Here is a 13,586-nt window from a genome sequence, read left to right as displayed (position 1 = left end):
GTATAAGTTGGTTTTATTAACAGAATACTTAGCTCAGGGACTCCCTAGGTGAAGGTAGTTCGTTCTGACTATTGACATCACAGCAGGAAAACCACTGGACTTGAAGTTGTTGAATAACTGTGGGAAGCTTATGGCAATAAGACATTGAGATTTAGCTAAACTTTCTGTGGACTTCAAAATTAAATGCACTTTCTGGTGAGAACAAGTCAGCATAGACTCATTTCTCCCTGCTCATTCTTGTTAAGTACAACTAAAAATTCTGGAAATAATGCAAAAGGCAATCAAAAGAGAACACTGAAAAAAATGGGAAGAGGAAGGCAAACTGATTAAAGACCCAAGGACTAAAGGAATGATATAGTATCAAAGCTTCATAGGACCTCCCACCCAAAGAAAGGTGACCCAGGCCCAGCATCTCTAGACACTCAAGCTGCTCAAGCTGGCAACAGAAGGTGGCTGTTATGGAATGCATGTTTGTATTCCCCAAAATTCATATATTGGAGCCCTAACCTCCAGTGTGATGGTATTTGGAAGTAGGGCCTTTGAGAGGTTATTAGGTTTAAATGAAGTCACAGGGCAGAACCCTCATGATGGAAATAGTTCTAAGAGGAGAAAGACAGATTGGACACTGTCTTCTCTCCCTCTCTGTCTCCCTCCCTCTCCCCTCTCCCCTCACCCCACCCCTCTTCATTCTTTTCTCTCTCTCTCCCTCCCACACCCTCCCTCTTCATTTTCATGCCCTGTGGAAAGGCCATTTGAAAACACTCTCTCTCTCTCTTCATTTGCATGCCCTGTGGAAAGGCCATTTGAAAACACACTGAGAGGGCAATCACATGTGAGCCAGGAAAACAGCCCTGAGCAGAACCTGACCATGGTGCTGGCATCCTGGCTTCAGACCTCAAGAATCTTGAGCTGGAAGAAAATAAATGTCGGTTGTTTAAACTACACAGTCTATTGTATTTTGTTATAGCAGCTGAAACTGACTAAAACATTGGCCCAGTAGGTCATTCTTCCTCTAGATAAAACAGGGGCTCTGCTGACAACAACAGGAAAGCCTAGTGGCCCAGCAAGAGGGAATTATCAGATGTTCCAATAATAAAAATTGGCTAGAGACACACTTTCCTTCTCTGCTGCCTCTAAGACTCCCTGCCCTCACTGAGAGACATCAGTGGCCCGTGGCACCAGTAGGAGATATCATTCATTTTGCTCTTCACCAAATATTTACTTAGCATTTGTTTTGTGCCAGACATTGTTCTAGGTGCTGTGATATGTCCACGAACAACAACAACAAAATATCTATCAATAGTTACACTTGATCTTATTATTCAATTGAGAATGTTTAAAAGGCAACAGAATGGGAACAACATAAAGCTCATCATAGCTAAACACAAATATTCATACACAAATTAAAGTTTAGGTACTCATTTTGAATTTAGTATTTTTCCAAGAGACTGGTAGAAACCTGAAGCTGAGATTACTCATGTAATTTTCTCTGTTCCTTCCACTTTTTCACTCAGGCTTTGCAGATTTTCTTCCTTCTGTCTCATACTGTTGCAAACCTGGCAAGAAGTGCTGAATTAGCATTTCTCATCAGAATTCTTGCTCTCTGTATCAACAGTTATTCACACTTTAGATTTTAAATGCGGTTTTCTACATGACTGCTAAGAAGATTGTTTCTCCCCAACGTACCCTGTAGAATGCCAGCTGCCTGCTTTAATCAAAAAAAAAAAAAAAAAGGCGTCTGTTCATGCAATGTGGCACTCTGCTCTATGGTCAGCATCCAAGGGCTTTCTATTTGTTTGATTATTCTCTAGGATCTGCCCAACACTGTGGCAATGACAATAGTTTAACAGCCCCTAACCTGCTGTAATAAAAAGTAATTTCCTAACTGAAACCAAGCTTAAAAGATATTCCACATGGAACAAAATTATGAAATCTCTGTGTTATGTTGTTAAACAGCCCAGTGACTGTACTTTTTTGAGGATTAATTACTTAAATATGTAAGACTAACTAGATAATATATGCTCAGTCAAAATAAGACAACATTCTTCTTTTTTCATGTTTGCTTCAATTATAAAATACTGTTAATTCAATTTACAGTAATGGGATGTTGTTTACCTATGTTTAAAACAATTTATTTTAAAAAAATTGTTTTAAGTTTTAAATGAAGTGTCTTTTAGAATAGTTTTGGATTTACAAAATAGTTACAAATATAATATGAAGAAATCTTGCATATGCCTTATCTAATTCCCTTATTGTTAGTATCTTACCTTATTTGTCAAAACTAAGAAATTGATATTGGTGTGTTACTATTAACTGAATTCCAGCCTATTTATGTTTCATCAGTTTTACCATTAGTTAATATACCCTCTTTCTATTCCAGGATCTAGTCCAGGGTACCACATTATTTTTAGTTTTCATGCTTCTCCATTTTCCCATGGCCTATGATATTTTTATCAGTCTTTACTTGTTTTTTATGATCTTGGCAGTCTTGAGGAGTATTGCTGAGGTATCTTACAGTATGTTCCCTAATCTGAGTGTATTTAATGGTTTTCTTATCAATAGATTAAGGTTATGGGTTTTGGGGTCCTCTTGAATATCTGGAAAGCCTTCCCAAGAAGGATGGGTACAAACAAGCCCAGACTGCAAAGACTACAATAAATACCTAACTTTTCAATGCCCAAATACAGACAAGCATCAAGACAATCCATGAAAACACGAACCCACCAAATAAAGGAAATAAAGAACCAGGAGCCAATCCAGGAGAAAAAGAGATATGTGACCTTTCAGACAGACAAGTCAAAGTATCTGTATTGAGGAAACTCAAAGAAATTCAGGACAACACAGAGAAGGAAATCAGAATTCTATCAGATAAATTTTACAAACAGATTGAAATAATTTGAAAGAATCAAGTAAATATTCTGGAACTGAAAAATGTAATTGGCATACTGAAGAATGCATCAGTGTCTTCAATAGCAGGATTGATCAAGCAGAATTAGAAAGCTTGAAGTCGGGCTATTTGAAAATACACAGTCAGAGGAGATTAAAGAATAAATAATAAAAAGCAATAAAGCATACCAACAGGATCTACGAAATAGCCTCAAAACAGCAAATCTAAGAGTTATTGCTCCTTAAAGAGGAGGTAGGGACAGAGACAGAGGAAGAAAATTTATTCAAAGGGATAATAACAGAGAACTTCCCAAAGCTAGAGAAAGATATCAATATCCAAATACAAGGTTGTAGAATGCCAAGCAGAATTGATCCAAAAAAGACTACACAAGGCATTTAATAATCAAACCCCCAAAGATTAAGGATTAAAAAATGATTCCAAAAACAGCAAGAAAATAAATAAAGAAAATAAAATGGAGCTCCAATATGTCTGGCAACAGACTTTTCAGTGGAAATCTTACAGGCCAGGAGGGAAGACACGACATAGGTAAAGTGCTTAAGGAAACAAAACAAAACAAAACAAAATACTCTAGAATATTATATCCAGTGAAAATATCCTTTAAACTTCAAGGAGAAATAAAAACTTTCCCAGAGAAACAAAAGCTGAGGGATTTCATCATCAACAGACTTGTCCTACAAGAAATGATAAAGGGAGTAATTTAATCAGAAGGAAAAGGGCCTTAAGGGGAAATAAATAATCACCTGAAGGTACAAAACTCACTAGTCATAGTAAGCACACAGAAAAACACAGAATATTATAACACTGTAACTGTGGCATGTGAACTACTCTTGTCCTAAGTAGGAAAAAATAAACAATGTACTGATTGAATATAATAACTACAACAACTTTTCTAAACATGGTCAGTACAATAAGATATAGACGCAACAAAAAGTTAAAAAGTGGTGAAACAAAGTTAAAGCATAGAATTTTTATTTGTTTTCTTTTTGCTTGTTTGTTTATGCAGAGTGTTAAGTTGTTATCAGCTTAAAATAATAGGTTATAAGATAGCATTTGCAAGCCTCATGGTAATTTCAAACCAAAAAATATACAATGGATAAATAAAAAATCAAAAACAAGAAACTAAATCATATCACCAGAGAAAATCACCTTCAATAAAAGAAGACAGGAAGGAAAGAAAGAAGGAAGAGAAGACCACAAAACAACCAGAAAACATATAGCAAAATGGCAGAAATAAGTTCTTACTTATTAATAATAATATTGAATGTGAACTCAAATTTATTGGATTAAACTCGCCAGTCAAAAGACATAGAGGGGCTAAATGTTTAAAAAAGCAAGATGCATTAATCTGTTGTCTACAAGAAACATTTTTTTCCTCTAAAGACATACATAGACTGAAAATAAAGAGTTGGAAAAAGATAATCCATGCCAAAAAAGAGTAGGAGTAGCTCAACTTCTATCAGACAAAATAGACTTCAAGACAAAAACTTATGAAAAGACAAAGAAAGTCACTATATAATAATAGAGGGGTCAATTCAATGAGGAGATATAACTATTTTAAATATATATACACCCAGCATTGGAGCACTCAGATGTACAAAGCAAATATTATAAGAGTTAGAGAGGAGATTCCAATGCAATCATAGCTGAAGACTTCAACACCTCACTTTCAGCCTTGGACAGATCTTCCAGACAGAATATCAATAAAGAAGCATTGGACTTAATCTGAACGATAGACCAAATGGATCTAATAAGTATTTACAGAACATTTCATCCAATGGATGCAGAATACACATTATTTTCCTCAGCACAGACATCATTCTCAAGGATAGACCATATGTTAGTTCACAAAACAAGTTTTGAATCATTCAAAAAATTGAAATAATATCAAGCTTCTTCTCTGATACAATGGGATAAAACTACAAATCAATAACGAGGAATTTTAGAAACTATACAAATATATGGAAATTAAACAATATGCTCCTGAATGACCAGTAAGTCAATGAGGAAATGAAGAAGGAAACTGAAAAATTTCTGGAAATATAATGAAAACACAGCATATCAAAACCTCTGGTATATAGCAAGAGCAGTACTAAGAAGGAAGCTTATAACCATAAGTGCTACATCAGAAAAGAAGAAAAACTTCAAATAATCTAATGATGCATCTTAAAGAACTAGAAAAGCCGGAGCAAACCAAACCCAAAATTAGTAGGAAAAAAATAATAAAGGTCAGGGCAGAAATAAATGAAAGCGAAGTTAAAAAATACAAAAGATCAAGGAAGCAAAAAGTGTTGTTTCTTTTTTTAAAGGTTGAACGAAATGGACAAACCTTTAGCCTGGCTAATTAAGAATAAAGGGGAAAAAATCCAAATCAATAAAATCAAAGATAAAAAAGGAAACATTACAACTGATAACTGCAGAAATGCTTAGATAACTAAGGTCCTTAGTGGCTACTCTGAACAACTACATGACAACAAATTGAAAAATCTAGAAGAAAGGGACAAATTCCTAGACACATACAACCTATGAAAATGGAACCATGAAGAAATCAAAACCTGAATAGACCAATAAAAAGTAACAATATTAAACCCATAATAAAGAGTCTCCCAGTCAAGAAAAGCCTGGGACCTGATGGCTTTACTGTTGAATTCTATCAAACATTTAAAGAAGAATGAATACCAATGCTACTCAAACTATTTCAAAAGGAGGAGGTAACACTTCCAAACTTATTCTACAAGGCCGGTAGTACCCTGTACCAAAACCAGATTAAGACAAATCACAAAACAAAAACTAGTGACCAATATCTCTGATGAATATTGATGCAAAAATCCTCAACAAAATACTAGTAAATCAAATTCAACAATATATTGAAAATATCATTTATCATGACCAAGTAGGATTTATCCTTGGGATGCAAGGAGGGTTCAACATAAGCAAATCAATCAATGTGATATATCAGATCTACAGAATGAAGAACTAAAACCATATGATCATTTCAATTGACGGTAAAAAAGCATTTGATAAAATTCACCATTCTTTTGTAATTAAAACTCTCAAAAAACTGGGTGTAGAAAGAACACAAGGAAACTAATGTTTTCATGCTTGCTAATACAATATCCTTTCTGTAGCCCATGCATTATCGAGTAATTTCAAGTTTCAAGTCTTTTGCAGCAACATGGGTTAAATTGGAGGCCATTATCTTAAGTGAAACAAGTCAGTCACAGAAAGACGAGTACTGCATATTCTCACTTATAAGTGGGAGCTAAATATTGCATAGATGTATGCATGGATGTAAAATAGACAGTTGAAAATTGGAAGGTTTGCAGGGCTAGGGAGCTGATGATGAAAAATTCTTTAATAAGTACAATATACATTATTTGAGTAATGGATATCCCAAAAGCCCTGACTTCACCAAGATGCTATCTAGTCACATAACAAAATTACACTTGTAACCCATACACATATACAAATAAAATTTTTTAAATCAAGTGTTATTGTTTAAGAAAAACATTTCATAAGGCTATATCTGCCATAGATAGTGATCCCTGTGATGGATCTGGGCAAAATAAATAGAGAACCTTCTGAGAAGAATTCAGTATTCCACATGCCATTAAGAACATTCATTATTCATGGGAAGAGGTCAAAATATCAACATTAACAGGAGTTTGGAAGAAGTTATTCCAACTCTCATGATGACTTTGAGAGTATCAGACTTCAGTGGAAAGAGTAACTGCAGATGTGGGGGAAACAGCAAGAGAACTAGAACTAGAAGTGAAGTTTGAAAATGTGACTAAATTGCTGCAATCTCATGGTCAAATATGAATGGATGAGGAGTTGCTTATGGATGATGAAGGAATATGGTTTCTTTAGATAGAAACCATTCCTGGTAAAGGTGTTGTGAACATTGTTGAAATGATTTTTAAAAGATATAAAATATTATAAAAATAGTTAATAAAGGCAGTAGCAGGTTTTAAGAGGACTGACTCCAAATTTGAAAAAAAGTTCTCTTATGGGGAAAATGCTACCAAATAGCATTGCATGCTTCAGATAATTATTTTTTGAAAGGAAGAGTACATTGATGTGGTAATCTTCATTGTTATTTTTGAAAATGTTCACAGCTACCCCACTGTTTATGAGCCATCACCCTGATCCATCAGCAGCCATCAACATCAAGGCAAGACCCTCCACCAGAAAAAAAAGATAACAACTCACTGAAAGCTTACATGATGGTATTTTTTTAATCAATAAAGTATTTTTAAATTAATGTATGTTAAATTAATGTATGTTCTTTCTGTAGAGAGAACACTTCTTCATCACCACTTGTTGTTTCACTTTGTAATTTTATGTTATAAAGATAGCTTTTTACCTTAGCCTCATAAACCAATTTCTGTTAGTTAACTTTTCTCCCACTGCTTGCTCACGTTCATAGAATTGAAGAGAGTTAGTGTGTCTGGAATTGGTTCCTTCTGGTTGGTTCTTGGTCTCACTGACTTCAAGAATGAAGCCGCGGACCTTCGCAGTGAGTGTTACAGCTCTTAAAGATGGCATGTCCTGAGTTTGTTCCTTCAGATGTGTCCAGAGTTTCTTCCTTCCAGTGGGTTCGTGGTCTTGCTGACTTCAAGAATGAAGCTGCGGACCTTTGCAGCGAGTGTTACAGCTCTTAAAGGTGGTGCAGACCCAAGAGTGAGCAGCAGCAAGATTTATTGTGAAGAGCAAAGCTTCCACAGTGTGGAAGGGGACCCGAGTGGGTTGCTGCTGCTGGCTGGGGTGGCCAGCTTATTCCCTTATTTGTCCCTTCCCATGTCCTGCTGATTGGTCTATTTTACAGAGCGCTGATTGATCCATTTTACAGGGGGCTGATTGGTCCATTTTACAGGGTGCTGATTGGTGCATTTACAATTCTTTAGCTAGACACAGAGTGCTGATTTGGTGCATTTTTACAGAGTGCTGATTGGTGTGTTTACAATCCTTTAGCTAGACCCAGAGCGCTGATTGGTACGTTTTTACAGAGTGCTCACTGATGCGTTTACAATCCTTTAGCTAGACAGAAAAGTTCTCCAAGTCCCCACTCGACCCAGGAAGTCCAGCTGGCTTCACCTCTCATTAGGACATTGCTCTGGATTACACTTTGTCTTAAGGGGATGTTGTGGTTGGTTTGATCATCTATTTAGACTATTAAAGCTTTCTCCATATGAGCAATAAACCTGTTTCATTTTCTCATTATTTGTGTGTTCACTGGAGTAGCACTTTTAATTTTCTCCAAGAACACTTCCTTTGGAATCACAACTTGGCTAACTTGTTGGTACTAGAACCTAACTTTTGCCTTATCTCAGCTTTTGTCATGCCCTCCTCGCTAAGCATGATCATATTACCTTTCGATCTAAAGTGGGAGATGTGTGGCTCTGTTTAGGGTTATTATTTGGCCTAATTTTAATATTGTTGTGTCTCAGGGAATAGGGACATCTGAGGAGAGGGAGAGAGATGGTGGAACAGATTGTTAGTGGAGCAGACAGAATACACAAAACATTTATTGGTTAAGTTCACCATCTTGCATGGGCACAGTTTGTGGTACCTCAGAACAATTTCAATAGTAATATCAAAAATCACTGACTAGAAAGCATAAGAGATATAATAATATTAATATTAATAAAAGTTTAAAATATTATGATAATTACCAAAATGTGACATACAGACCTAAGTGAGCCAATGCTCTTGGAAGAATAGCATCAAAAGAATTTCTTAATGTGGGGTTTCCACAAACTTTCAATTTATAAAAAATATAATATCTGCAAAGTGCAATAAAGCAAGGCACAATAAAACAAGTTTTAAAAATGTACTTGGAATATATTTAACTAAGGAAATGAAAGATCTCTATACTGAAAACTATACAACATTGATGTAAGAAATTGAATAAGACAGAAATGAATGAAAAGATATACAGTCTTCATGTATTTGAAGAAAAGATATTGTTAAAATGTTCATACTACCGAAAGTGATCTAGAGATTCAAGGCAATCCCTATCAAAATATCAATGACACAGAAATTGAAAACATATTCCTAAAATTTATATGGAACCACAAAAGACCCTGAAAAGGGAAAGCAATCCTGAACACAAAGAACAAAGCTGAAGGCATTACACCAGCTGACTTCAAAATCTATTACAAAGCAAAAGTAATGAAAATAGCATGGTACCAGCATAAAAACAGACATATAGACCAATGAATAGAATAGAGTGCCCAGAAAAATATCCACTCATTTATGGCCAACTGATTTTTGACAAAGGTGTTGAGAATTCATAATGGAAAAAGAGGTCTCTTTAGTAAGTGGTGCTGGGAAAACTGCAAAAAGAATCTTTCTCACTACATAAAAAATTAACTCAAAGTGGATTAAACACCTGAAACTATGAATCTACTAGAAGAAAATCTAGGGGAAATTTTCCATGGCATTGGTATGGCAGGGATTTTTGAAAGATAAGACCTCAAAAGCACAAGCAACAAAAGCAAAAATAAACAAATGAGATTACATCAAACTAAAAAGCTTCTGTACAGTGAAGAAACAAAATCAACAGAGTAAATAGACAACCTATAGATTGGAAGAGCACATGTGCAAAGTATGCACTGATAAAGAGTTAATATTCAAAATACATATTGAAGTCAAACAACTCGAAAGGAAGAAAAGCAAATAACCTCAATTTAAAATGAACAGAAGACCTGAATAGATATTTCTCAAAAGAAGACATACAAAACGGCCAACAGGTATATGAAAAAAAATGATCAACATCACTAATCACCAGGGAAATGCAAGTCAAAATCACAATAACTTATCACCTCACTACAGTTAGAATGGCTATTACCAAATAGACAAAAGATAACAGGTGCTGGCAAGGATGTGGAGAAAGGGGAATCCTTGCACTCTATTGGTGGGAATGTAAATTAGTCAGTCATTAAGAAAAACAGTATGGAGGCTCCTCAAACAATTAAAAACAGAACTACCATGTGTTTTAGCAATTCCACTACTGGGTATTTATTTACAGAAAATTAAACCAGTATGCAGAAAAGAGATCTGCATTCCCATGTTTATTCCAGCACTATTCACAATAGCTAGGGTTATGGAATCAACCTGTATACACGAATGAATTAATGGATAAAGAAAATATGGTATGTATACACATCTGAATACTAGTAAGCCACAAAAATGAAAAAATTCCTGTTATTTGTGACAACATGGATGAACCTGGAGGACATTTTGTTAAGTGAAAAAAGCCAGGCACAGAAAGACAAATACCACATGATCTCACTTACATGTGGAGTCTAATAAAATTGATCTCATAGATATAGAGAATAGAACAGGAGTCAGCATTAACTGATTTACCAGTGGCTATGGAATATGTAAAATTATCCCAAATTTTGCAAAAAAGGAAAATTAAGGCATAGAGATATTAAAAGTCTAGCTCAAATTTACACAGTCAAATGCTGGAGCTTTGATTCAAATTTTGGCACTCTGGCATCATCCTGTCTGAGGCCTTTAATCATTAGTCTATACTGCTTAAACTGTTATGCAATACTGCATAATAACATTTTTCTGTTTATGTTCTATGAGTTTCTGTATATCTCCAATTACATATCAAGCATCTAGAAAGTGGGAACGATATTTTTGGTCAGCAAAATTTTCATATTTCCATAACTAAAAATAAACGGAAATGATGTTCAGGTATTTCCAGTTAATATGGCAGGCTGTGATAACATGACAGAGCCATTCTAATCTCTCTTCTACAAATACTTAGAAATTCTGGATAAAATGTATTCAAAATTACTACTCAGGTTGAAAACTTTGAAGGAGAAAGTTTCAATTATTTATAAACGGGGAGAGAATGTATCAGAAGAGAGCCAGCTTAGGTCCAAACATTCAGGAAAGCATCAAAATCACATAAGCCTTAATAGCTAGGAATAAGGCTTCAAATGCCTTCTAGAAATAAAAACATTTGGTCCAGAAGCATAGCTGAACCTGATCAATCACCACAAATCCAGATTTCACAAAGGACTCTTTGTCCTATAATTGGAAATTAGATAGTTCTGTGTACCAGCTGAGGAAAATGTTTCAATGGATTGGGGTCATAGTTTGAAAGAGAGTCACCCACAAAGTATAAATGGTCAAAGGATCAATGGAGGAAGCTGACTCCAGAGTAATGTAAATAAAATTAAATCACATTTAGAAACAGCCCAATGAACATGAAATAGAACATGAAAAACATAGTGAAAGTAAACAGAAGGAAAAGGTTGTTGACCTTCAAAGGAATCACTAATTAGACTGATGACAGCATTCTATAACAGATCCTAGAAAACAATAAAATTTCTACCTTCACATTCTGACAGGAAAAAACTTTCACCCTAAAATTCTATACCCAGCTAAAATATCATTCAATAATTAGGGTAAAATGAAGATAATTTTCAACATTGAGAAACTGACAGTTCAGTAACTCTCAAACTCTTGCGCTAAAGGAATATTACTAAATGATATACTTAAGAATCTAATTCAAACAGAAGAGGAGAATTTGAGAGCAAAGATGAGGGGAAAAGCAATAAATATGTTTGATTCAATGACTTTGATACTATGTACATAGAAATTCATAAAATTTATAGTATTGCCTTGTATTTTTAAAATTTATATAAATGTCCCTCATTGCTCTATTGGTAACTTTTAAGGTATATTTTAATTTCCCCATTTTTATGTGATCTATTTGTCAAATAAACTAAATTATTCATTCTGTAGTTTCCACATTATTGGTTTGGCAGGTTGTATATGGGTTGTGTTTTTAACATGTTCCTCAATCATTTTTAAAACTGGAGGACTGGTTAAATTCAGATTCAATGACGATCATATCCTATGGATTTTTTGTGCTTGTTTGTTATTGCACTACATCAGGAAACACGAAATGTCTGATTATTTCACTTAGTAATGCTAAGATTAATCGGTAGCCTTCAGTGATGTCAGCCTAATGCATTTACTACAAAGTCATCATCAGTATTCTACCCATTAGTTTCAGAACCTAATGGTTTCCTAGAGCCATTATTTTATCAGAATTTGAAAAATGGTAACTTTCTAACCATACAGTTCCCTTTTTTATTTAAACTCTGAAATGTTTTTGTAAGGAAAAAAGTTTTTCTCATCAACTATTTGGTTATCTTGAAGTGCAATCTATATAGAAAAGCAGGTAAATTCTTTGCTTCTTCCCTTTATCATGTTTCAAAAATGAGTGGATATTGCTCCAAAGATAAGCAGTAAATCTGTAGTTTTGTTCTATATTAATGGACTTACAAAAATTCATATTTATAAGCTGTTTTAATTAATAGTCATTATTCTTTGTCATGCTCAAACGGTCAAATCTTTGAACTGCTACTGGAGGTCTCTTCAGGTAGAATTTTTTTTTTTTTTTGTCCTTGTGAGACAACTGAGAACTGAGATAGCTTTTTTCTTTCTTTCTTTTTTTTTTTTTTTTTGAGACGGAGTCTTGCTCTGTTGCTCAGGCTGGAGTGCAGTGGTGTGATCTCGGCTCACTGAAAACTCTGCCTCTCGGGTTCAAGCAATTCTCTTGCCTCAGCCTCCTGAGTTGCTGGGATTACAGGCACCCGCCACCACACCCGTCTATTTTTTGTATTTTTAGTAGAGATGGAGATTTACCATGTTGGCCAGGCTGGTTTTAAACTCCCAACCTGCCTGCCTCTGCCTCGCAAACTACTGGGATTACAGGTGTGAGCCACTGTGCCTGGCCACGATAGCTTTTTTAACTTGCTTTTCCATTTTTTAATATGACAAAATGCAGTCATGTGCCAATAATGACATTTTAGTCAACTGTGAACCGCATATGATAGTGGTCACATAAGATTATAAGGTAATTTTATTGTACTTTTTCTATGTTTAGCTATGTTTACATACATGTATATTTACCATTGTATTACGATTGCCTACATTATTCAGTACAGTAACATTCTGTGCAGATGGGTAGCACAGGAGCTATAGGTTACACGATAAAGCGTTGGTGTGTAGCAGGCTATACCATCTGGGTTTACATAAGTACACTGTGTGATGTTCCCACATGATGAAATTGCCTAACAGTGCTTTTCTCAGAATGCATCCCCAACATTAAGTGATACATGACCGTATCCCAGGTTCAGCTTGCATATTTATCACCCTAAACCAGAATCAGCATTTTCTTCAAAGAGTCCTGATTCATTTCAGTAAGAAATCATGTTTATAGACCGTAGTCTGGTTGTAGGAATGCTCATTTTTACTGGAGTACTGTTGGTTCTAAGTTTTCTCAATGTACAGAACAGAAAATATATGTTTTTAGAGTGAAATAAAGAACAATATATTTTATATTCAAATAATAGGTTCATATTTGAATTATTTGATTATCTTAAACAAAAATGATTCTCAAGATATTAACACAATTGCTTATGTGTTTTATCTACCTCAAAATAATAATACCAATATTGCCGGGCGCAGTGGCTCACGCCTGTAATCCCAGCACTTTGGGAGGCCAAGATGGGCAGATCACGAAGTCAGGAGATCGAGACCATCCCGGGTAACGTGGTGAAACCCCGTCTCTACTAAAAATACAAAAAATTAGCAAGGCATGGTGGCGGGTGCCTGTGGTCCCAGCTACTCAGGAGGCTGAGGCCAG

Source organism: Pan paniscus, chromosome 6 (assembly GCF_029289425.2).
Source record: "Pan paniscus chromosome 6, NHGRI_mPanPan1-v2.0_pri, whole genome shotgun sequence".
NCBI lineage: Eukaryota > Metazoa > Chordata > Mammalia > Primates > Hominidae > Pan > Pan paniscus.
The sequence above is the reverse complement of the archived record's forward strand: the minus strand, read 5'-3'. Positions refer to the sequence as shown.